The sequence below is a fragment of the Lepus europaeus genome, chromosome 17 (genome assembly GCF_033115175.1).
Source record: "Lepus europaeus isolate LE1 chromosome 17, mLepTim1.pri, whole genome shotgun sequence".
Classification (NCBI taxonomy): domain Eukaryota; kingdom Metazoa; phylum Chordata; class Mammalia; order Lagomorpha; family Leporidae; genus Lepus; species Lepus europaeus.
In genome coordinates, this window is record NC_084843.1 from 40,132,285 (window position 1) to 40,157,276 (window position 24,992).

Genomic DNA, 24,992 nt, shown 5'->3' on the forward strand with positions numbered 1-24,992 from the left:
CTGATCCAGCTCCATGCTAATAGCCTGGGAAAAGTAGTGGAAGATGGCCCAAGTATTATACTGATGTATCACTCTCAACCAGCATCACACTGCTATCCTGCAAAATAGGATCTCTGTAAGATATCTGTGAAAAGACCTCAGTGGCAAAAATAAGTTAAACTACAAACATAAATGTTTGTGCATCTGCGTGTGTGTGTATTGCATATGTGGCTTTCTTGGAGAGTTACAGACCATATAAACATAAATAATGAGTTACTTGGAGAGTCTTTGTTTAAAATATAATCTTTTTTTATTTATTTATTTTTGACAGGCAGAGTGGACAGTGAGAGAGAGACAGAGAGAAAGGTCTTCCTTTCTGTTGGTTCACCCCTAAATGGCTGCTACAGCCAGTGCGCTGTGGCCAGCGCACTGCACCGATCCGAAGCCAGGACAGATGCTTCCTCCTGGTCTCCCATGCGGGTGCAGGGCCCAAGCACTTGGGCCATCCTCCCCCGCCTTCCCAAGCCACAGCAGAGAACTGGACTGGAAGAGGAGCAACCAGGACAGAATCCGGCACTCCAACTGGGACTGGAACCCGGGGTGCCAGTGCCGCAGGCAGAGGATTAGCCAAGTGAGCCGTGGCGCCAGCCAAATATCATAATCAAGATCCAATAAAGTCTTAGAATCAAGATCCTGTTTAATTTTGTTCAATCTACTGTTCCACAGTCTTACTAGCCTTTAAAATTTTATGGTTTGAACAGCATCAATGAAACATATTATGACCCAAACAATCTAAAGAATTCAGTGGGAAAATCCTGCTTTGATATTTCTTATCTATTCATTATACGCCCTCCCCCCAAAAAAATCCTGCATAATGAAGGAAAGTGTAAAAAGATGCAACTAGCCTAAAATCAGAAACTTGATTTAAACAATCTGTTCAGAAATGAACCTTTTGTGGTCTGTGGTGGAGACAGCTGCCACATCTTATGTAATTTGGTTAGAAAAAGGTAACATCAGGAATGTGACCCCAAGTAAGGCTCTTCCATTGTTCAAAAATCTCCCTTCTCTTGTAATTGGTTTTGCTTTTTCCACCAAGCCACTGTAGCTATGGGGAAATGTGAAACTTTGGAAAGAATATTGTCTTTCTACAATACGTAGGCATTTTGCACTGACAAATATATTCCTTATAAAATTAAGCATACCAGTTTACCAACAAAAGATTATCAGAAATAATAGAAACCTTCATTCCTCTTTTCTCATTGTCCCATAATAGAACTGTTCAGGCTCAACAAGCAAATGCTTAATCAGAGCATTTGTCAATGTTTGGACAGTATTCTTCATTAATCTACACCCTCATTCTCCATTGCAATCTGAAACAAAAGTGAAAATTGGTCTGATTATGTAGGTATTAAGACTCCACAAAGAGTTCTAAGGTGCTTTGGGTTGGAAAGTGTGTGCACTTTACACACACACACACCAGTTTTATATATGGCTCAATGGTAAAATGAAACTAATGATGAATCCCTGAATGCTTCATGAAATTTTTTGAGGTAAAATTCTGGCTTTGTCTTTTAGAGGCTATGGCAGCCAGGAGAATGTATCTCTCAGGTCTTCAACTGCTTTCAAATCCATTACCGGGATTCTATTGAAGCCACTCATTGTAGACACTTAATAAGTATTGCCTATCACTGTTATTATCATTACTGTTATTGTGTGACTTCTCATAGTCAATTTAATTTTGCTGAAACTGGATTTCCTTATCTTTTTCATGGGGGATAATAACACCTACCTGTGATGTGATAAATAAGATAATATATCATGTCTACAAAAGATCTCTCTCTCTGCCTCTGCCTCTCTGTAACTCTGCCTTTGAAACAAATAAATAAAATCTTTTTTAAAAAAAAATCCACGTTTGCAGATGATTTTAAGACAAAGAGTATTGTCAGAGGCAAAGAGGGAGATTTTATATTAATTCATATGAAAGACAAAGCCAATTCATTAAGGAAATGAAGCACTCTAAATGTGTAGGCACCTAATAATAGAACTTCAGAATATATGAAGAAAAAACTGATACGCCTAAAGATAAGTCAGAGTTTCACAGCTGGAAATTCAATATTTCTTTCAGTAACTGACAGTATTGGGCAGCAGAAAACAGTATTCAAAAGTATGAGATTGGAAGGCTTCCTTCTGTGGCAACCTCAAGAACAAAGCCTCACTCTGACCTCCTGCTCTCCTATATTCTGTCCCATTTTCTCCCCTGAAGCCAGAATTACACTTCCGCCAGGGTAGTCATAAAACCTAGAAAGGGCACTCTCTCCATTTTTTTCCTGAAAATCTGTATTTCAGAAAAGTCCTGTCCCGTATCCGAAAGGAGGGAATGATGCACAGAAAGAACAAGAACAATCTGAACAGACAGGCTTGGCTTAGTTCCTCCTTCTCAATCTAGACCATTACATCATATCTTTTTTTCCAATCACATTTCTACATAGAAGGCCATTCTTCATCAGTGCTAATAATAAAAATAGACATTTTTTCCCCGAGCCTTGAGGAGTCTTCATTTCTGAAGGCTCCTATGTCAAGTAAAACTTTAAATAAAATAAATTTATTATGCTTTCTTTTGTTAATCTATTTTTTTCTTCTTATAGGAGTGTTTGCCATGTCCTTTGAAATGATAGATGAGGAAAGCTATCCCATCATTCCAGTCCCTATAGTTTCTGGCATCCACCACGGGATGGTTGGGACACCTGGCTAATTCCAGACCCACAAATGAGATCCTGAGTCAACTGGCAAAAAGCAAAGGCAAGGTGAATTATTTTTTTTTCTTAACCAAGGTCATTTCTCCTAGATATGTGTATACAGTGCATGGTTAAAAATGGATGGTAATTTTTTCTTTATTACTTCCTTTCCAAATTCAGATTTGTAGGATAAAAATATCTGTATGAACTAGTTCTAGAAAAGAGATTGCTGACTTGGAGTGGGTACAAGAAGGCTTATTTTCTGATCCCTTACCCCACAATACACTCTAGTTTCCTTTGTCTCTATCTCTTTTAAGGAGGAGATTCACACAGAGTAACACACAGGCCTTTATAAGCCTACTGTTTGAACCAACCTCAAAGACTTGGAGTTCATGGTTCTTAAGAGATCACGAAATTTATTTGGGCAACATTTGCTGTCCAAAGTTGGTTTAAAGCAAAAACTGCAGAGTGTTGCTTTTCATCTTGTTTTATGCCCTAAGAGCTTGGGTTTTTGTTGTTGTTGTTGTTGTTTGTTTGTTTGTTTTTTGTGAACAAGTGAGATCTCTCTCTCTCTCTCTCTCTCTCTCTCTCTCTCTCTCTCTCTCTCACTCTTGTCTACCACCCAGGAGGTGCAATTGACAGACCACATCAGCAGTCAGTCTTAAAAAACTGGGAACTCAAAAGGCAGAAAAGTTACTAAGCAGCATTCTCTTTTTGGAACCATGCTAAGCTCTCAGGCGAGTGTATCTTAATAAGTCCCATCTGCCATCTTAACCTTTGTTGCCGGGTTAGTGCTGGGAATGTTTGTTGCCTTAAGTGTCTGCCCAGTGTCTGAGACTGGTGGCACCTCAAATTTTTGTGGGAGACCAGAGATACCATCCATAAAACACTTAATTTTAAACATTCATGGCCTCTTTAAGGATCTTTTACAATTTTAGTCTATCTCTCTGGGAATGAATTTTTGGGATCATGGGGGTTACGTTTTCCATGACCTCTGCAGAAATGCCTTTTGGTTTCATGTAAATATTTATTCTAAGCTCCTGATCTTTCCATGAAAAGGCATATTGGACTGAATTGCACAGGAACAAATACACCACTGAAGATTCTAATTATTGACCTCTAAACAATTAATTCTTTGACTTGGAAAGAATTTTCTTTTAGACAAAAATATAGATAGCTCTTATCTTAAGTAATTTTCCTGTTGGTATTTACATGAAAATCAAACAAAAAGAGGGGGAAAAATTCCAGGAGCTCTGTAGTCACTTATCAGCTAAATTAATAGTAAACTATTGGAAATAATTCAAACATACACAGATAGAATGGATACACAATGTTGTTATATTTATCCAATGAAATAGTACTAAATGACACATTCAACAGTGTGAATATATCTCAGTTATGCAGAGTGAATCAAGTCCAGGTCAAAAGAATGCATACTCAACACTTCCATTTCTGTGAAGATCAAGAACAGAGGAAATGAATGAATAGGAATAGAAATAACAGTAGTGTGGTTGCTTTTGTGGTGCAGCAGGAAAAGCAGCTGCCTGCGATGCACCTATACATCATCGTGTAAGGGTGCCTGTTCGAGTCCTGGCTGCTCCACTTTGATCCAGCTCCCTGGTAATGTACTTGGGAAAGCAGAGGAAGATAGTCCTAGGACTTGGTCCCCTGCACTCACTTGGGTGACTCAGAAGAAGCTCTTTGCTCCTGGCTTCTGTCTAGTCCAGTTCCCACCATTGGAGGCCATCTGGGGAGTAAATCTGCAGATGGAAGAGCTCTCTCTCTTTGTCTCTCCCTCTCTTTGACTGAGCTTTGCCCTTCAAATAAACAAAATAAACCTTTAAAAATTAAGAATAATAGTGTTTGTTTGGTGGGGAAGCTGATTGTAAAGGTATAAGAAGAAATTTCTAGTGCAAAATCAGTATCTTGATTGGAGTTGTCAAGATTCATCAAATGGTATAATTAAGAACTGTGCATTTTGCTGAATGTAATTAGAGGCTAATTAAAAAGAAACAAAACTCTGTTACAAAGCAAGTGTTGTCAATGACTGCTGGTGCTGACATAAATTAGTGCAACTTATTTGAAATCATATTGCCTGCTATATTTACTAGAAGTTTTAAATAACATTTATATCCTATGTCCCAGAAATTACATTTAATAAATTTATACTATGAAAATAAATTCCCGGCCGGCGCCACGGCTCACTAGGCTAATCCTTCGCCTGCAGCGCCGGCACACCAGGTTCTAGTCCCGGTGGGGGCGCCGGATTCTGTCCCAGTTGCTCCTCTTCCTGTCCAGCTCTCTGCTGTGGCCCGGGGAGGCAGTGGAGGATGGCCCAGGTCCTTGGGCCCTGCACCCGCATGGGAGACCAGGAGGAAGCATGTGGGTCCTGGCTTCAGACAAAGTGCAGTGTGCCGGCTGTAGCGGCCATTTGGGGGGTGAACCAACGTAAAAAGGAAGACCTTTCCTCTGTCTCTCTCTCTCTCACTGTCCAACTCTGCCTGTCAAAAAAAAAAAAAAAAAAAAAAAAAAAAAAGAAAAGAAAAGAAATTCCCAATTTGAAGATGGAGGGAAGAGGACTTTTATACAAGATTATATTTTTATTTTCTGTAATAAATAAAAATTAAAACATCTTAATGATAAAAGGATAAGTCTATAAACTATAACATTAATTTCATCTTATAGATAAAACCATTGCATTGTTTATAAAGGTTAAACAATAACATGAAAACATATTCACAATACAATGTAAAATGGAAGAAAGAGTTCTTGGAAGGAAGAATTGGATATAGTGTTAGTCCTCATATTAGGGTATGCAATGGCTTTCAAAATATAAATAATTTGAAAGAGTGAAATTCCAGTCCTTTGATTGTCATGTACACACTTTCATGATAATAGTTATGTGGGCTGAGAATTTCTGGTTTCAAGATGGTTTTCCTTGTTAACTCTACAATGGAAAAACCTAACTCATTCCTTTTCTGGTCAAATGTATTAGGCTACAATAACACCTGAGACTCCCTAATAAAACAATAGCTGACTACATTGATGTTGATATTTGACAAAGGAAGTACTTTAATAAAGTAACAATCTTTTTCCAAAGGCGATTAACCTCTTCAAATCAGACAGTTTGAACTTTTTACTTTAAAATACTTGTCAGCAACTAGATCATAAAAAAATAATTTGTGTTGATGTATCATTATGTGATTTGTGACAAAGAGCTTCAGAAAGAATTCAAAGAATTGAATGGCATTATGTAAACATGGTTTCTCAGAACTTAGATTCATTTAAAAAATGTGAATGATTATGAATTTTGTTTCATTATATCAGTAAATAATAACCATCAGTGGATGTATGAATTAAAAGGAAAAGATCTATTCCTGTCATAAGAGATGTATTGGTAGTAAAATTTTACTTTGCTTAATTCTATTCATTAAACTTTTAATAAGTTTATAATTCTTTGACCAATTATATGCCAACAAAAATGAAAAATCATTAAAATTAAAATTAAATACAACCAAGGGCCACCAGAAATGAAAACAATTAAAATTTTAATGCATATTCACTTTTTAGGGGCAGAGAACTTATTGATCAATAAAACACTTATAAGCACAAAAAAAATACTATATTAGGATATGTATTTGTGGGAATGTAAAAACATTCATAGGAAAAAGTGAGACAAGCATATGATTTCATGGAGGAACATAAAAGGTATAAAACTTTAATTTATAAGATGAAGTATTTTTTCAATGGATGATATTAAAAATAATTATAACAATTTTATTGTAAATTGCTAAAATTTCTGTGTCCCACAAAATGCATCTTTAGCAACTGTTTAAAATTATAACAAAAAATTTTTATGTCAGCCTAAAAAATTTGCCAGTACTTACATAATTTTTGGAAAATACGGACTATAAAAGCAAAAACAATTTTAATCAACTGATACATGTATTAAAATTTGTGAGTTTTTTTAAAAAAATATTTATTTATTTATTTACTTGAAAGTTAGAGCTACAGAGATAGAGAGATAGAGAGACAGATCTTCTGTCTGATGGTTCACTCCCCAGATGGCCTCAATGGCTAGGGCTGGGCCAACCTGAAGCTAGGAGCCAGGAGCTTCTTCCAGATCTCCTGCTTGGGTAGCAGTGGCCCAAACACTTGAGCCATCCTCTTCTGCTCTCTCAGGCAGTAGGAGGGAGCTGAATCAAAAGTGGAGCAGGTGGGACATGAACTAACACCCATATGGGATTGTGACTTTTCAGGCTACAGGTTTATTCACTCTGCCTCAATGCCACTCCCTACAATGTGTTTTTAAATCTCTAAAAGAAAGAAGCAAACAAGAATCTATGATCATAAGAAGCACTGGAAGGATTACTCCAAATGATATACTTGGTTACTAGGAATAAAAATTTTTCTTATTCCACTGATTTCCTTATTGGTATTGTATTTATACTTTCCTTGGTAACTTTATTAGTGAACTGTTCTTACACTGAAAATATAGCTTTTGACATTTAGAAACAATTAGGTGTAACTATAAACTCAATGATCTCTGAGTAAAGGCCTTAGGGTTTTTTTTGTTTGTTTGTTTTTTGTTTTTTGTTGACAGGCAGAGTTACACAGTGAGAGAGAGAGACAGAGAGAAAGGTCTTCCTTTTTTACGTTGGTTCACCCTCCAAATGGCCGCTACGGTCGGCACGCTGTGCTGATCCGAAGCCAGGACCCATGTGCTTCCTCCTGGTCTCTCACGCGGGTGCAGGGCCCAAGGACCTGGGCCATCCTCCACTGCACTCCCGGGCCACAGCAGAGAGCTGGACTGGAAGAGGAGCAACCGGGACAGAATCCGGCACCCCGACTGGGACTAGAACCTGGTGTGCCGGCGCTGCAGGCGGAGGATTAGCCTATTGAGCCGCAGTGCCGGTGCTTAGGTATCTTCTAATGGTGCAGTGTTCTCAGTGTTAGTATTTCTGCCTTATCATAACCATTTCAGCAGTCCCCCATGATTTTTTTTTTCTTATTATTATTATGTGATTTTTGACTGTGGTATAAATGATGGGATTTGCTACATAGTTATGTATGAATTACAATGTTCTGGCACATGTTACATTTCCCCTTTTTGCATGCATGGTATTTTCAATCTAAAAATGGTTAGGTGTTTAGAAAAATGTAGATTCTGGATTGTCCCTACCTCAGCTTCTTTCTCTTCATCTCTTACCAAACAACAGGGACTCACATCCCACACAACTATAAGTAGTAAAACTGAAAGAACTAGATATAAATTGCTTTTGATTTCCTTCATCCAGAGTGAAAGACTTAATGAATCAGGAAAAGTGAGAAGAGTGGGAAGACAATTAACAAGTGAATGAATGAAACTTTATGCAATAGGAGATCCAAGCCTACATTTGAGGATTAAGCACCTTTCCATTGAAGGAAGAAAAACTAGGCAATTTAGACAGGATCTTAAAATAGATTAAGAGACCAATAGCTCTAGGCTGTAAGTATAGAAGCAGAGGAAGGAAAATAAGCTTCCTAGGATAAATGAAAATAAAATATCCAAAGGAGAAAAGAAAAATGAATATTAACCTCTAAAGGGTATTTCATTTCATGTCTTTGCTATAATATGAAGGACAAAGCATTTGTTCTGCTTGGCTAAAATGGGTTCTGAAGGTTTGTTGTTTCAAATGTCTGAATAATAAAATGAAATAAAAAGGAACAGTAAAAATACTGCTTTCCCTCAATTTCATTACAAAATAAAGGAAACAAAGGATGGGTCAGTGAAAGAATATTGAAATAAGTTGTACTAGACTAAAATAACACAAATAATATTATGTTGTAATCTCCAAATTTAGTTCCATATATTTCCAACCTGAAGCATTAAATGTGCTAAAGTGACTAAATATTTGAACCGCTTCTTTTTAACAAACATAAAGAAAGTCTGGTGAAAATTGCGTTCATATTTCTAGAAATAGAAAAAAATAATTATTTTATAAAAACAAACAAGAAAACCAATTGTTTGCCTTTGACATATGAAATTAAAGAACAGTTCTTGACTCTCTGCCTAAGGGAATGTTTGTCCATAAATTTGGCTCATCTTCATCTTCCTAGCTTCAAATGCAGGCTTGCAATTAAGAGAATTAGAGAAGCATGTTAAAAATCATCTACATTAATGTGAAACGTGTTTTCATTCCTCACTTGGTCTTTTTATTACAAAGAAAAAGAGAATTGTGTTTTCAGTATCAGAAAAGTGCTCATAATCTCTATAAACAGACAGGTCACTCTCTCATCAGTCACTTAACCCATACTTCCCTGCTGATGTTTCTGGTCCTACGACAGAATATTTATTCTTTCAAAACTATTGGAATGAAACAATAAAGAGCTTTTAAAAAAAATGTTAATGAATTTTTAAAGCATTAATTAAAAACTATTTCCCATACCCCTACAGGTACAACCCAAAACAAAGTTCTATACAAATATCTATTGCCAGATCCCCCTAGTGTAGACTTGTGACACTTCCTCTCATTGAGACTCAAAGAGAGTCATGTCTGCTTTCTAAATGCTATAGTTTTCTGAAAGGAAAGACTCATCATAACATGTGTAGAAAACTGTAATCCATCTTTACCACTTGGTGTAGTCATGGTATGCTCTTGCCATATCTTGCTTAACTTGATAGACTCAAAACACAGCATCCCTCACCAGTATTTAAATCCAAAGATTCCTCATGTTTCACTAATACACCATGACTTAGGCTCTGCAATTAGATCAATAGTTATTACCGGATCTTGTAGGTCTCTGAGTGTTTGTCTTCAAGTCCTTGGGGCTTCAGATTGATTCCAGTTCCTTCCAGAGACAGCTGTCAGTGGGACAGGCTCTGTTCTAAACATCTCAGAAGATGTCGCAATCGGGAATTTCCCAACTGGAGACAATTTAATCACGGCCTCAAATATGACGAATGCTGTTGGGGAAGTCTTGTTAGGCATGTTCTCAGCCAGTGATAAGAAAGACAGTGTTAATGGAACTGAAAGTCCTGCTCCTGCCAAGCCAGTCCTTGAGTTGTGTGCCTCAAGGGTCAGAGGGATTGAAAACTTTTCAGCAGACTATAGACTCTCTATTCAGAAAATAAAACCTGAGCCCAGTTATATAAGCATCTCTAAAAAATTCTTAGTACTCCACCCCATCCAATTCCAACACCTTTCATGCTATTGAATTCTCAGTTAGTGCTTTGACCTTCCTATATTTCTTTTATCTTGTTAAGTAAATCAAGTTTTAAAATCCTCCGAAAATATTGCATTCAATTCCAACTCCTTTACAGAAACTGTTTCCTTCAAGATCTCCAGATAGCTATAGATCAAAATTCAGACCTTTTTCTACTCTCCAACCACTCTTTTCCCTTCCCTTCTTTCTCTCCCTCCTCTTTTTTCTCCTCATCTCTGCTCCCCTCCTCTCCCCTTCCCTTTGCTCCCCTTTTCTTGCCACACAACCAACTTCACTTATTGCATCTGCAATAAGTGGGGACTTGATATTAGAGACACTGTAAAAAATTTTAGAACTGGATAGATTTCTATTTGGAGGAGAGAGCCTTAATGAAAAATTACAGACATATATATCTAATTTGGTAAAATTAGGCCAAACTTCTAAAATGATTCCTAAATTTTGATTTCATGTATTGGAAAGTCATCTGAAGAGGAAGAGTATCCCTGAGTTAATTTTTGAACTGGCAACATTGAGCACAGGAGAGAAATGACTGCAAGCACACTTCTATCAGAACTCCCTTTTTAGCCAGGTAGCCAGAACTTGGTGGTATGAGATTGATTTAAATATCTTAAAGTTTCTTTGAATTGTGGCCATTTGGGGAGTTAGCCAGCAAAAGAAAGATCTCTGTCTCTTTTTCCCTCTGTGTCCCTCTTTTTCTCCTTCTCTCCTTCTCTCTCCATCCCATCATTCTGCCTTTGAAATAAATATATAAATGAAATAAAAATAAACATGGAAAAAGTAATGTGCAAGATTAAGAATCAGAGAATTCTTTGTATGGAGAGAATTTAAACACAAATTTAAAGGAATGCTGTAAGACACTGTGTGAGCATTTCACAAAGTGTATGATTGGAATAATATTCCTACAACATGATAAGTTAAACAGCAATATATTCATTATATTGTACTCTTAGATTCTTGATGCACATTAGCTTTACAGATATTTCTGGACTAAATGGAAAACTTTATTTTGACATATAAATGATTGACCTTAACTACAGAAGCAACAGAATACTCCAATAGAACTTAGAAGAAATGTGGAAGGCAATAAAGATTTCTTCATGAAAAAGGCATCAGACTGAAAGAAGTTATAAATTTACTTTTACCAAATCATTAAGGAAGAGAATTCCTATGCTACAGAAATTATTGTGAGCATAAAATGAATGGAATTCTTCTAATGCATCTGGTAAGCTGGAATGATATTAAAAGTTTTTTTTTTAAATGTTAAAGACAATTACACACCATTCTTACTTATAAATAATGATACATTAATGCTGCATACAATTTCAGCAAGTATAATCCATCAAGTAGAGTTCTTTCTGACTATGCAAAGGTAGAATAATATAACAAACTCTTTCAAAATAAAAATGCATTTTAATATTGAGATAGCATAATAAAGGATTGTTTAACATTTGCCATCAAGGATATATTATTTCCCAGATGTTATTATAATGATTAACTAAATATATAGAACCAAATAAAGGTAAACGTTTACCTCAATCCAAATGCCATAGGAAATTCCAAGTGAATTAAGGATTTAAATATCAAATGAATCAATATAAAGTCAGGAAAAAAATCTAGGTAATTTTTTTTTTAGTATTTGATGAGGTAAGACTCATAAAATAACAAAGGCAGAAGTCATGGCAATGAATCATTAATGCAAAAATTTCAATAGTTCTACATTCATATAAATAAAGGAAACTTCAAAAGCAATTAATTCATTTGATGGTTATAGTGAACTTTTCCTTTCTTTGTCTTTCTTCAGTTGCTTCATAAAATTTCTTCATGGGATCATGGGATTTTACAGTGCATACAGTCCTTAGAGATTATGTACTCATTTTTTTTTCATTTGAAGGAAATTGTCATTTAGAAGTTAGAATTATGGCCAACATTGTAAAATAGTGGGTAAAGCCTGCATCCCATATGGCTCTGGTTTGGTTCATGTCCCAGCTGCTCCACTTCCTATCCAGGTCCCCGTTAATAGCCTGGAAAATGCAGTGGAAGATGGCTCTAGTGCTTGGGTTCCTGCACCCACATGGGAGACCCAGAAGAAGCTCCTAGCTCCTGGCTTCAGCTTGGCCCAGCCCTGGCTGTTGCAGCCATCTGGGGAGTGAACAAGCAGATGGAAGATTCTCTCTCTGTGTAACTCTGCCTTTCAAATAAATGAATAAATCTCTAAAAGAAAAAGTTAAAATCAACTGAAGGTTTATGTCAGAACAAAGGTTAGAAAGGATTTCCTGTGCAGTGTTAATTTTACTATGGTACTGTTTAAATTGAAAGTCTCAAAGAATACTAGATGTATATGTGTACATGTATATAATATGGTACACACATATATACATATATAGGTTGTTCACAGATTCCAAGGATTATTAAGTGAATATATGTTTGAGAGGGACATTTTTACCCCTGGTCAACGGCAACTACACAGGTGGGTATAGTAGCATTGATAATCCTTTTTTTCTCATGTTGGGTCTGTGTTTAGGTTGTTTGATTTGTTGTTATATTTTATAACATATATGTGGCATGTATTCTTTTGACTATCTCAAATATTACATGACTATTTTTGAAGAAATTTCCCCTTTGAGAGACTCATAATTTAGTGGTTGTTATGAATTGAATAGGATTTAGCTCCCCAAATTCAGGCAGATGGCTAAACTCTTGAAGTCTTAATACTAAAAATTGATGGATCAAGGATACAGAGATTTGATGTGATCAAGGCATGTGAGAGGTAAATCTCATGGGAGAGCTTTAAGCCACTCTGAGTGGAAAAATGACATCCTGGTTAGTTGACAGGAATTAGGAGAAGGAACACTCTGGGCAGCTAACATCCTTAAATCCCATATTTCTCCTTCCTTGTATATCAGCTCTGTTGCCCAAGGTCATTGTGATTGGTGGCCATATTTCCTCACTGTCCAGTTCCCATGGCGCCAAAAAGACTAGTCACTTAATGAAGTCCTAGTCTCACAGCCTTCCCTCTCCTAACCACTCCTTTTGTAGGGGAACCTTCTCCACCCAATTTGCATTTCTTAGTCCCTTTCCCAGTGCCAAAATATTTCTTCCTATTTGGGTCCCAATAACCTCCACCGTCAGGATCTGTACTTACTCCCTTGATGGTTACCTAAGTTGTGTGAAAGGAAAAGAAGCTCCACATGACAACGGATAAGAGAGTGTGTGTTTTTGCTGATGATCATCACAACTAGGATTGTGATATTTTCCTATTTTTTTGTGAGAGTTCAAGTGCAGATTTAGATTTTATTAATGATACATAGTAATATATGGTGACTTAATCAGACTTAGGTGAGATGACACAGGAATTCAGCCATCAAATACAGCAGTGCTATGCAAATTGTGATCTGTAAGCCGAGGAACATCAGTGCCCTTAGCGTCTTGTTCAAATGCTGTTTCTTTGGGTCTCATTCCAGACATACTGAATCAGGCTCTCTAGACTTGTGTCTCTGTTTTACCAGGCTCTCTAGAACATAGTCATGCATGCTGAAATCTGAGAAGCTCTGTTCTAAAGTACTATTTTCACTGGAAAATATGTTGTAAGTTACATTAACATTTAGAGCCAACCTATTATTAAGTGCAGGCATTGCTGCCTTTATGAAAATGAGAAAACAGACAACCCCCTTCATTCCAGTAAGACTATTGATGTTATCTCCAAGGGCAGATCAGGTAGTAGAGCCCTTCCCTCCACCTCTTCCAACTTTAAGATAATGATCTATTTGTACATCCTTGAGCAACATGCACGTGCACATCATTTGTGAGGACAGAAAATACTATTAATGTGCAGAAACACTGAAGGGCTCATTCCTGCCCCAATACCCTACTTTAGCAACTGCATTTTGACTGCAGGAGGACATACTATTAATAAGGTTAATGATGTAAATAAGGTTAATGTATGCTGTTCTGTATTTTCAGCTTAGCTTAATTAACCTCAGCTCAAGTGCCACTTACTACCCAAAGGCAAAGTTCAGACGTTTAGGTCCGTGTATTCCTGAAGATTTTAGCAGTCTTCACACATATTAGATTCAATACTGACTGACTAGTGGAGGTAATTTTCTTTTACTTCTCAAAGAATGCTTGAGTTTTAGAAAACAAATGGCTCTTGTGTAAAAGAAATATGTGAATTAATAAGAAAAATAATAGTGATTTTGTGAAAAAAATCAAAGCTAATAATTTTATTTTATTTCAGTTCAATTTAACATTGTTTTAAATTAATTTTTTATTTATTGGTAATCAGAGAGACAAACACAGAGAGATACCATCTGTTGGTTCATTTTCCAAATGCCCACACAGGCAAGGGTAGGGCTTGGTAGAACTGGGAACTCAGTCCCAGTCTCCCACATGGATGGTAGAAACCCGATTACTTGAGTCACTACCTGCTGCCTCCCTAAGTGTGCAATAGCAAGAAGCTGGAATTAGAAGTGGAAACAGTATGCAAACTCAGGCATTCTCATATGAAATGTGGCTGTCTTAACTACTAAGCCAAATACTTACCCATTAATATTGTGTGATAAAAACAGATTACAGCAACCTCCAATAGAAAATTAAGGTGTAAGAGTTGTAGCAAAAGTAACTAATGTACTATGTAAGCTAAGATAACTCATGAATATTTGTATTAAGCCTTGACTGATTTGTCGCTAGAAATACTGGACCAATTTGGGAATGGAGTAAGGCCTGAATTAAATCCTGATTGCACTATTTTCCATGAAACTTTGAATACATACTCTCAATATCTCCGCTTTGTAAAATTGGTGTAATACTACTAATGTTGCATTATTTTTAAGGCTGTCATTATCCATATATAGTCCTTAGTAATGTACTAGTTGTTGGGGCCAGTGGCCCTGGCCCGACATGAGATGCAGCAGGCTGAGGCTGTCCCTTATCTAATCCTGTTTCCAAGACTTTTCGTCCCATATTCCTGCAGGCAGGATGTGACTTCTGATGAAGGTTTATGATGTTCTTTGCTCTATCTGCAGAGCTTGTACCCTGATCATTGCTACTTTGTAAACTTGCTCTATTCCTGTGCTATGCATGATTGCACACAATGGATGTTATCTGTATGGGGTCTGGGGTATATATCCTTGTCTTTCTGTGTGCTCGGGGCTGGAGACTGAAGGGTTTCCTTAGGGAGACTGCCTCCAGTCCCTCATCGCCGGGCCCCCTACTTTGGCTTGGAACGCGATGAGGCAATAAACGTGGTGATGAATTGACTGAGTGTTGCGTGTCTCCATGTGGTTTGTCGGGTGGCCTCCAACACTAGTTTTCCCTACTTTCCCTACGTTAAAATTTTCCAAGATTAATAAGTTCCTGGAAGTGCTTTGTATTTTTAGAGAGTTTTTTTCCCCACAATTTTTTATTCAAAGTCTAACATTCTCATTGAACGAAGATGTGCATCGTCTATCAATTTTTAGAGTAAGAGTCCCCTACTTGAGGAAAAACACAAGCAGTCTCCAAATCTAATGTACCCTCTAGTGGCAAATCTGAGTAACTGCATAGTTTCTAGAAAATGTAGCTTAAAACAAAATGTGAATGTGAGAATGCTATTTTCAACAGCATTATTATTTTTTTTTTTGTCCATAGGCTTATTAGCTGCACATCCTTCTTGGGGCACTTATTGAATTAGCTTCATAAGAGTTAAATTTTAGAGCTGCAAAAACACAAAACACTGAAAGATTTGCACTACTTCTTTTTTTTTTCTTTTTCTTTTCTTTCTTTCTTTCTTTTTTTTTTTTTTTAGGACAGGCAGAGTGGACAGTGAGAGAGAGAGAGAGGCAGAGAGAAAGGTCTTCCTTTGCTGTTGGTTCACCCTCCAATGGCAGCCATGGCCGGCGCACTGCGACCGGCGCATCGCACTGATCCGAAGGCAGGAGCCAGGTGCTTCTCCTGGTCTCCCATGGGGTGCAGGGCCCAAGCACTTGGGCCATCTTCAACTGCACTCCCTGGCCACAGCAGAGAGCTGGCCTGGAAGAGGGGCAACCGGGACAGAATCTGGAGCCCCGACCAGGACTAGAACCCGGTGTGCCAGTGCCGGAAAGCGGAGGATTAGCCTATTGAGCCGCGGCGCCGGCAGATTTGCACTACTTCTAATATAACCACAAAGCATATTTCCTTATTAATGGCACATATTTCTGGACCTGTGGGTAATCTGGAAGATCCAAATACTGTATGGTCATTTGAAACTCAAGTTTGAGGGCTTGCACTGTGGCATAGCAGGTAAAGCTACCGCCTGAAGTTCCGGCATCCCAGCCGGATATTAGTTTACTTAAAGAAAATCAGGTTTGGGGAACCGATTTAGACTAACCAAAAACAATAAGGAAGACTTAATAATCTAAAATATCAATGTTTTAAATGTACATAGAAGCTATCTGCTGTTCAATAGCTTGGTTATTTACACTGGCTGCTCTAGGAATTTCCAAATTTGTAGATGAATCTATGCTGAAGCTGTTACTGTAAGAAGATTGTCTGATATGTAAGAGCAAAAGAAATTATCTAAATAATATCTTTTTTTTTTGACAGGCAGAGTTAGAGAGAGACAGAGAGAAAAGTCTTCCTTCCGTTGGTTCATCCCTCAAATGGCCACTATGGCTGCGCCAATCCAAAGCCAGGAGCCAGGTGCTTCCTCCTGGTCTCCCAAGCAGGTGCACTTGGGCCATCCTCCACTGCCTTTCCAGGCCACAGCAGAGAGCTGGACTGGAAGAGGAGCAACCGGGACAGAACTGGCACCGCAACCGGGACTAGACCTCCTGGGTTCCGGTGCCACAGGCGGAGGTTAGCCAAGTGAGCCACGGCTCTGGCCTTAAATAATGTCTTATAGCAACAAAATATATAAGAGATAATATGTATTGAATGATAATATGGATCATGCACTAATTACATTAGAATATTTGGCATAGAGATGCCATTCAATAGACTTTTTTTCAAGAAATGAGTAGAGATCTCACAAAAGCACTTGGAGATAGGTACTCCTACTTTCCCATGGAAGGACGTGAAATCTCATGAGATTAATAGCTCTCCCCACTTATAGCACAACTGAGCAGGAACTCAAACTCAGGTCACTCTGAGTCTCTAGTTCATATTTATAACATTTTTGTTAAACTGCTTTCTTGAATAACTATATATTCATCTTCACTGAATATGCTCAGTGTTAGGTTCCCTTATGTGTGTCCTGTAGACCTTGACCTTATTATGGCATCACCTTGCTATGGTATCTGGAATTGGTTTACAGTTTACTTTGGTTATAACTGAAAATCTTTGAAGAGATCTTGGACTAGTTAGGATAATCAGCAACATACCTGAAAACTACTTTTGTAGGTGGGTTATAAGTAAATAGTTCATCTCACCTGTGTTTTTACTTGTTCCTCAAAAAGATATTTTCAAATGAAAATATGAGAATATCATCTTATTTGTATGCCATAAACAATTTTTCCTAGCTTGATTGAGATTATACATGACTTTTAGAATCTGATCTTTTGGAGGAGGGCTGAGACAATGGCCAACTGAGATATGGAAAACCAAATGAGGTTTGCATCTGGAAACTTGGGTCCCTTTCCATGTCTTCTAACATCTTTCTTTTCTTCCATCTGGCCTCTGTTCCTTTTTTTCTCATTCTAACATCTATCCGGCTACTTCTCACTTCTCCCCTCTGACTTTGATAGAGAAAAATACACATTCAACTGGTATTTTTCCCTTTCACCAGATTTCCTTTTACACAGACTAGAGAAATTTAATTTCAATTTAAGATGCCATCTCAACAGTTCAAGAATTATGTGTTGGGTGGACATTTGGTATACAGCAATTAAAACATCATATGGGATGCCCACAACCTATATCAGAATGCCCAGGATTAAGTCTTGAGGGTAGCCACAAGATATCCTGTTAATTATTTAAAATAACCAGGATAGCTTCAATGACAAAAAAAAATTCAGCAGAGTTCATAGTAAGAACCTACAAATTACAGGAAATATGAAGGAAAGTGGAGAATGCTAAGTGATACTACTGAAACATAATCAGCAAAACCTCAGTGGTATTAAACTACAATACAAAAGACACAGTTTCTTCAACAATAAGCAAAAAAATACAAGAAAAAAAGAAATGGAAGACGGATCTATTGACCTAAAGATACAAGAAATAACATCAACCAATAAAAGGTGAAGACGAATTTAAAAAAGTATTAGATTTTGACATTTATGAGATGATTGGAAATTTGAGCACTGGATAGATATTTAATAGTAAAGAGATTTGGGATGTGATATTAGAATAATAAAGAGAGACCTTATTTTTTGTAAGTATCTGCTGTGAAATACTCATAGATGAAATGTGTAATGCTTAAAATTTGTTTCAAATTAATAGGGGAGGAGGGAAGTGGCTATACATAAGAGGAAGCAATGGCTATGCATTGATAAGAGTTGAAACTGAGAAATGCCTATAAAAGGATTCATTAAAATTTGTGGTTAACATTGCATATGTTTAAAGTTTTCTGTATTACAAGGGAAAAGAATAATTGACAAGAACTGCTTTGGGGCTAGAGAACAGACAGTATTTATTTATTTATTAGTTTTGGAATATTTTATTATTAGATATTATACTTTGAAAAGCTAAAGTTTGCAAGAATGTAGTCTCTCTTAATATCCATAGCTTCCATGGCCACAGTCCAGGCTACTGAGGCATCCAAGCCCTGTCTTCCACAGTGGCTGCCATAGTAGTTCATGGTGTCAGGTGGTGGGCTTGGTTTGCTACTGCAGGTCAATTTTGTGAGTGTGACAGATCAGGGACATTTACATGCAGTCTCGTGTGTGTGGAAAGCCACAACTCTAAATGCCATCCATTAGAGCATATTTCTTGAACACTAGGCCAACTCTCTTGTTCCCTAATTCTTAACCACATCTTCTACTTCTTCATGCAACTAATTATTTAAAAATTGTGCAGCATGTTTGATGCTCTGCTCATTTACATTCCTAGAAAAACATTTTGCCTTTAATAAAATTCTACCATTTAAAATCTCTGTGCATGTTTGAGTTTCTGAGTTTTAAACTACATAAATAAAGCTGAGAAGAGACAGTATTTAAATTGTCTCTAAAGTTTCATTGTCTGGCGACCGGAAGAACTTCATTTACTTGACATTTATTTGGCATCAAGAAGTAAGAAAAATGAATTGGAGTTTCAAAATACTGAGCCTGACACAATGAGAAGCTACCCAGGGAGTGATTACAGAAAATACATGGCAATAAATTAATAAATATCAGTTGAGAGTTCAGATTAATGAATGAGAGATGTTAGGTCTTTTCCAAGACCAACACCAGGGTCAAGTATTGGGTACAAGGGTTAAGATGCTGTTTGACATGCCACATTCCATATTGAAGACTCTGGTTTGAGTCTTGGCTCTGCTTCTGATTCCAGCTTCCTGCTAATGAGCAACCTATGATGCAGCAGGCAATTGCTTCAAGTTTTTGGGTCCCTGCTACCCAAATCAGAGTCCTGGACTGAGTTCCAGACTGTTGGCTTCAGCCTAGCCCAGGCCTACAATTGTGGGCATTTGGGAAGTGAAGCAGCAGATAAGAGATTTCTGTCACTGTCTGTCTCTATCTCTTTCTCTCTGTTTTGCTGTCTTTCAAATAAATAAAGTAAAATTAAGAAAAGTTTTTAAACTTTGTACATATTTTATGAATATAGACTAGTAGAAAGGCATTTACTTTGAAAAATATAGGAGACTGTGCAGGAATAAAATGATTTTTTTTTCTTTTCTTTTTTGAGAACTTAGAATTAATGAAACAATTGAGTCTTTAAGTGGTTACAGTACTATGAATATTTGTCACTAGTCGCTGGGATTCTCATGTCAGATTAGTGAACTACAAAGTTCACTGAAATATTCGAAATAAAGGCTCCTGAATGATCTCTTAGCAAGTTATTCTTTCCAAATTGAAAGAAAAGGAGAGGGTTTAAATAAATAAGAATGCTTCAGACTTCCTAGCCAAAGTTGAGGGACTTGGCAATATAATAGCAAAAACAGATTCTTGTGAAGCCTCTGTACGTATTCTGTATACTATTCTGAATAGAAGACATTATTTATCTCATTTATATTTTATACATTAAATTCTACAAAATGATATCCACAAGTTTCATTGCATAAAATATGTGGTCATAATTTTGCGCAGTTAATAGGATTTCCTGGGGGGGCGGAGCCAAGATGGCGGATAGTGAGGACGTGCGCCGTAGTTTGGGAAAATAAAGTTTCATAAAAGTGGAATTACTGTAGCCTCAGGAAAAGACTAAGAAAAAAACTGCGGAGGAAACGCTTCCGGATCTAGTGGATGTGACACAGAGGACCTACAGGCAGCCCCCACCGTGTGGAAACTCAACCGCGGGAGAGGAGCCGCAGAATCTCGCCAGCACGGGAACGGGAGGGAGGTAAGACAAAGACAGCAGAAACCCGAGACATTGGGGGGGAAAAGCAGAGGCCTCTATTGTCACTCAACAAGCAAAACAAAGAGCAGGAGCCATTTTACATATCTAAAGCGCAGCCACAAACTAAGTAACTTCGGAATTTGGTGAATCTTGAGAACACATTGAGGGCTGCATAAACTCTTTGTGTGGTCCCAGGGCTAGATCAAACAAATAATCAAGGAGGCCAGATTTCAACTACCCTCAATTTCACTCAGCCATTCGGGATTACTTCCCAACTGAGTCAAAAAAAAAAAAAAAAAAAAAAAAAAAAGAGAGAGAGAGAGCAATCCAGTGAGGAGCAAGGGAGTGAACAATCTGGGTGAGTCGCTTTTTGCACAGCCTTAAACCTGAAGAATCAAGCAGAGCTCTCTGGCCACACCCATCACAGCCCCTAAGGATCCATCAAAGCAGACAGCCCACTTAGAGGCATAGTATAACGAGAAAAAAACACCACAGCAAAAAAAAAAAAAAACACATAAATTATCTCCAACATGCCAAACAACAAACGTAGAAGCCGAGGTAACAAGAGCAAGGAAGACACTATGATGCCTCCAAAGGAACAAGACACGCCAATGCAAGATTATGAAGATGAAGAGATAGAGGAAATGCAAGAAGCAGATCTCAAAACATTGATAAGAACATTAAGAAGTTCTCAAAAACAAATTCTTAAACTACAGAAATCCTTAATGGACAAGATAGAAAATCTCTCTCGTGAAAATGAAATATTAAGGAGGAATCAAAATGCAACGAAACAACTAGTAGAACATGAAACTGTGATAGTGACAAAAAACCACAATGAAATGAAGAACTCAATAGATCAAATGACAAACGCATTAGAAAGCCTTAAAAACAGAATGGGTGAAGCAGAAGAGAGAATATCAGAATTAGAAGACAGAGAACAGGAAAGGAAACAGTCAAATCAAAGAAAAGAAGAAGAAATCAGAAATCTAAAAAATACTGTCAGGAATCTACAGGATACTATTAAAAAACCCAACATTCGGGTTCTAGGAGTACCTGAAGGCATGGAGAGAGAGAAAGGATTAGAAGGCCTTTTTAGTGAGATACTAGCAGAAAATTTCCCAGGTTTGGAGAAGGACAGAGACATCCTAGTACAGGAGGCTCATAGAACCCCTAATAAACATGATCAAAAGAGATCCTCACCACAGTGAAACACAAAGAAAAGATCCTAAAATGTGCAAGAGAGAAACGCCAGATTACTCTCTGAGGATCTCCAATTAGACTCACAGCTGACTTCTCTTCAGAAACCCTACAAGCTAGGAGAGAATGGCGAGATATAGCCCAGGTACTAAGAGAGAAAAACTGCCAGCCCAGAATATTATATCCTACAAAGCTCTCCTTTGTGAATGAAGGTGAAATAAAGACCTTTCACAGCAAACAGAAACTGAAAGAATTTGTTGCCACTCGTCCAGCCCTGCAAAAGATGCTTAAAGACGTCTTACATACAGAAACACAGAAACACGGTAACCAATATGAAAGAAGATAAAGGAAGGAAACCTCACAGCAAAAGATCACAGGAGTCTCAAACCATATATTAGAAAAAATCTTTGGCAAATGACAGGGCAAAGTTACTCCTTCTCAATAGTCACATTGAATGTTAATGGCTTGAACTGTCCAGTTAAAAGACACCGATTGGCTGATTGGGTTAAAGAACAAAACCCATCTTTTTGCTGCTTACAAGAAACTCATCTTTCCAACAATGATCCATACAGGCTGAAAGTGAAAGGCTGGAAAAAGATATACCATGCCAACAGAAATGAAAAAAGAGTGGGCGTAGCCATCTTAATATCGGACAACATAAACTTTACCACAAAAACTGTTAGGAGAGACAAAGAGGGGCATTATATAATGATTAAGGGATCCATTCAACAGGAAGATATAACAATTATCAATGTATATGCACCCAATTATAGGGCACCAGCTTATTTAAAAGACTTGTTAAGGGACTTAAAGGGAGATTTAGACCCCAATACAATAGTACTGGGGGACTTCCATACTCCACTCTCAGAGATAGACAGATCAACAGGACAGAAGATCAACAAGGAGACAGTAGATTTAAATGACACGATAGCCCAAATGGATCTAACAGATATCTACAGAACATTTCATCCTACATCTAAGGACTTTACATTCTTCTCAACAGTACATGGAACCTTCTCTAGGATTGACCACATACTAGGCCATAAAGCAAGTCTCAGCAAATTCAAGAGAATTAGAATCATACCATGCAGCTTCTCAGACCACAAAGGAATGAAATTGGAAATTAGCAACTCGGGAATATCCAGAGCACGTGCAAACACATGGAGATTGAACAACATGCTCCTGAATGAACAATGGGTCATAGAAGAAATTAAAAGAGAAATCAAAAATTTTCTGGAAGTAAATGAGGATAACAGCACAACATACCAAAACCTATGGGATACAGCAAAAGCAGTGTTAAGAGGAAAATTTATATCAATAGGTGCCTACATCAAGAAATTGGAAAGGCACCAAATAGATTAGCTTTCAAGTCATCTCAAGGATCTAGAAAATCTGCAGCAAACCAAACCCAAACCCAGTAGGAGAAGAGAAATAATTAAAATCAAAGAAGAAATCAACAGGATTGAATCCAAAAAACATTACAAAAAATCAGCCAAACGAGGAGCTGGTTTTTTGAAAAAATAAACAAAATTGACACCCCATTGGCCCAACTAACTAAAAAAAGAAAAGACCCAAATCAATAGGATCAGAGATGAAAAGGGAAACGTAACAACAGACACCACTGAAATAAAAAGAATCATCAGAAATTACTACAAGGGCTTGTATGCCAGCAAACAGGGAAATCTATCAGAAATGGACAGATTCCTGGACACATACAACCTACCTAAATTGAGCCAGGAAGACATAGAAAACCTAAACAGACCCATAACTGACACAGAAATTGAAACAGTAATAAAGGCCCTCCCAACAAAGAAAAGCCCAGGACCAGATGGATTCACTGCTGAGTTCTACCAGACATTTAGAGAAGAACTAACTCCAATTCTTCTCAAACTATTCAGAACAATCGAAAAAGAGGGAATCCTCCCAAATTCTTTCTATGAAGCCAGCATCACCTTAATTCCTAAGCCAGAAAAAGATGCAACATTAAAAGAGAATTACAGACCAATATCCCTGATGAACATAGATGCAAAAATACTCAATAAAATTCTGGCCAATAGAATGCAACAACACATCAGAAAGATCATCCACCCAGACCAAGTGGGATTTATCCCTGGTATGCAGGGATGGTTCAACGTTCGCAAAACAATCAATGTAATACACTACATTAACAGACTGCAGAAGAAAAACCATATGATTCTCTCAATAGACGCAGAGAAAGCATTTGATAAAATACAACACCCTTTCATGATGAAAACTCTAAGCAAACTGGGTATGGAAGGAACATTCCTCAATACAATCAAAGCAATTTATGAAAAGCCCACGGCCAACATCCTATTGAATGGGGAAAAGTTGGAAGCATTTCCGCTGAGATCTGGTACCAGACAGGGATGCCCACTCTCACCACTGCTCTTCAATATAGTTCTGGAAGTTCTAGCCAGAGCTATTAGGCAAGAAAAAGAAATTAAAGGGATACAAATTGGGAAGGAAGAACTCAAACTATCCCTCTTTGCAGATGATATGATTCTTTATTTAGGGGACCCAAAGAACTCTACTAAGAGACTACTGGAACTCATCGAAGAGTTTGGCAAAGTAGCAGGATATAAAATCAATGCACAAAAATCAACAGCCTTTGTATACACAGGCAATGCCACAGCTGAGGAAGACCTTCTAAGATCAATCCCATTCACAATAGCTACAAAAACAATCAAATACCTTGGAATAAACTTAACCAAGGACTTTAAAGATCTCTACGATGAAAATTACAAAACCTTAAAGAAAGAAATAGAAGAGGATACCAAAAAATGGAGAAATCTTCCATGCTCATGGATTGGAAGAATCAATACCATCAAAATGTCTATTCTCCCAAAAGCAGTTTATACATTCAATGCAATACCAATCAAGATACCAAAGACCTTCTTCTCAGATCTGGAAAAAATGATGCTGAAATTCATATGGAGACACAGAAGACCTCGAATAGCCAAAGCAATCTTGTACAACAAAAACAAAGCCAGAGGCATCACAATACCAGATTTCAGGACATACTACAGGGCAGTTGTTATCAAAACAGCATGGTACTGGTACAGAAACAGATGGATAGACCAATGGAACAGAATAGAAACACCAGAAATCAATCCAAACATCTACAGCCAACTTATATTTGATCAAAGATTCAAAACTAATCCCTGGAATAAGGACAGCCTATTCAATAAATGGTGCTGGGAAAATTGGATTTCCACGTGCAGAAGCTTGAAGCAAGACCCATACCTTTCACCTTACACAAAAATTCACTCAACGTGGATTAAAGACTTAAATCTATGACCCGAAACCATCAAATTTTTAGAGAGCATTGGAGAAACCCTGCAAGATACAGGTACAGGCAAAGACTTCTTGGAAAAGAGCCCAGAAGCACAGACAGTCAAAGCCAAAATT

The 24,992-nt window shown here is 37.5% G+C and overlaps 1 protein-coding gene across 3 annotated transcripts in view; it reads right to left on the reverse strand.

The window, feature by feature from the left end:
* LIPK (lipase family member K) overlaps positions 1–24,992 on the reverse strand; it is a 66,508-nt gene that overhangs the window by 35,268 nt on the left and 6,248 nt on the right. For 2 of the 3 annotated variants that reach the window (XR_009868354.1, XM_062214901.1), the window contains exon 1: positions 9,482–9,581. The exons of the other annotated variant lie outside the window; for it this stretch is intronic. The gene's annotated coding sequence lies outside the window, so the exon portion shown is untranslated. Of the gene's footprint in view, positions 1–9,481; positions 9,582–24,992 lie in introns of those variants that run through there. 3 annotated transcript variants of the gene reach the window in all.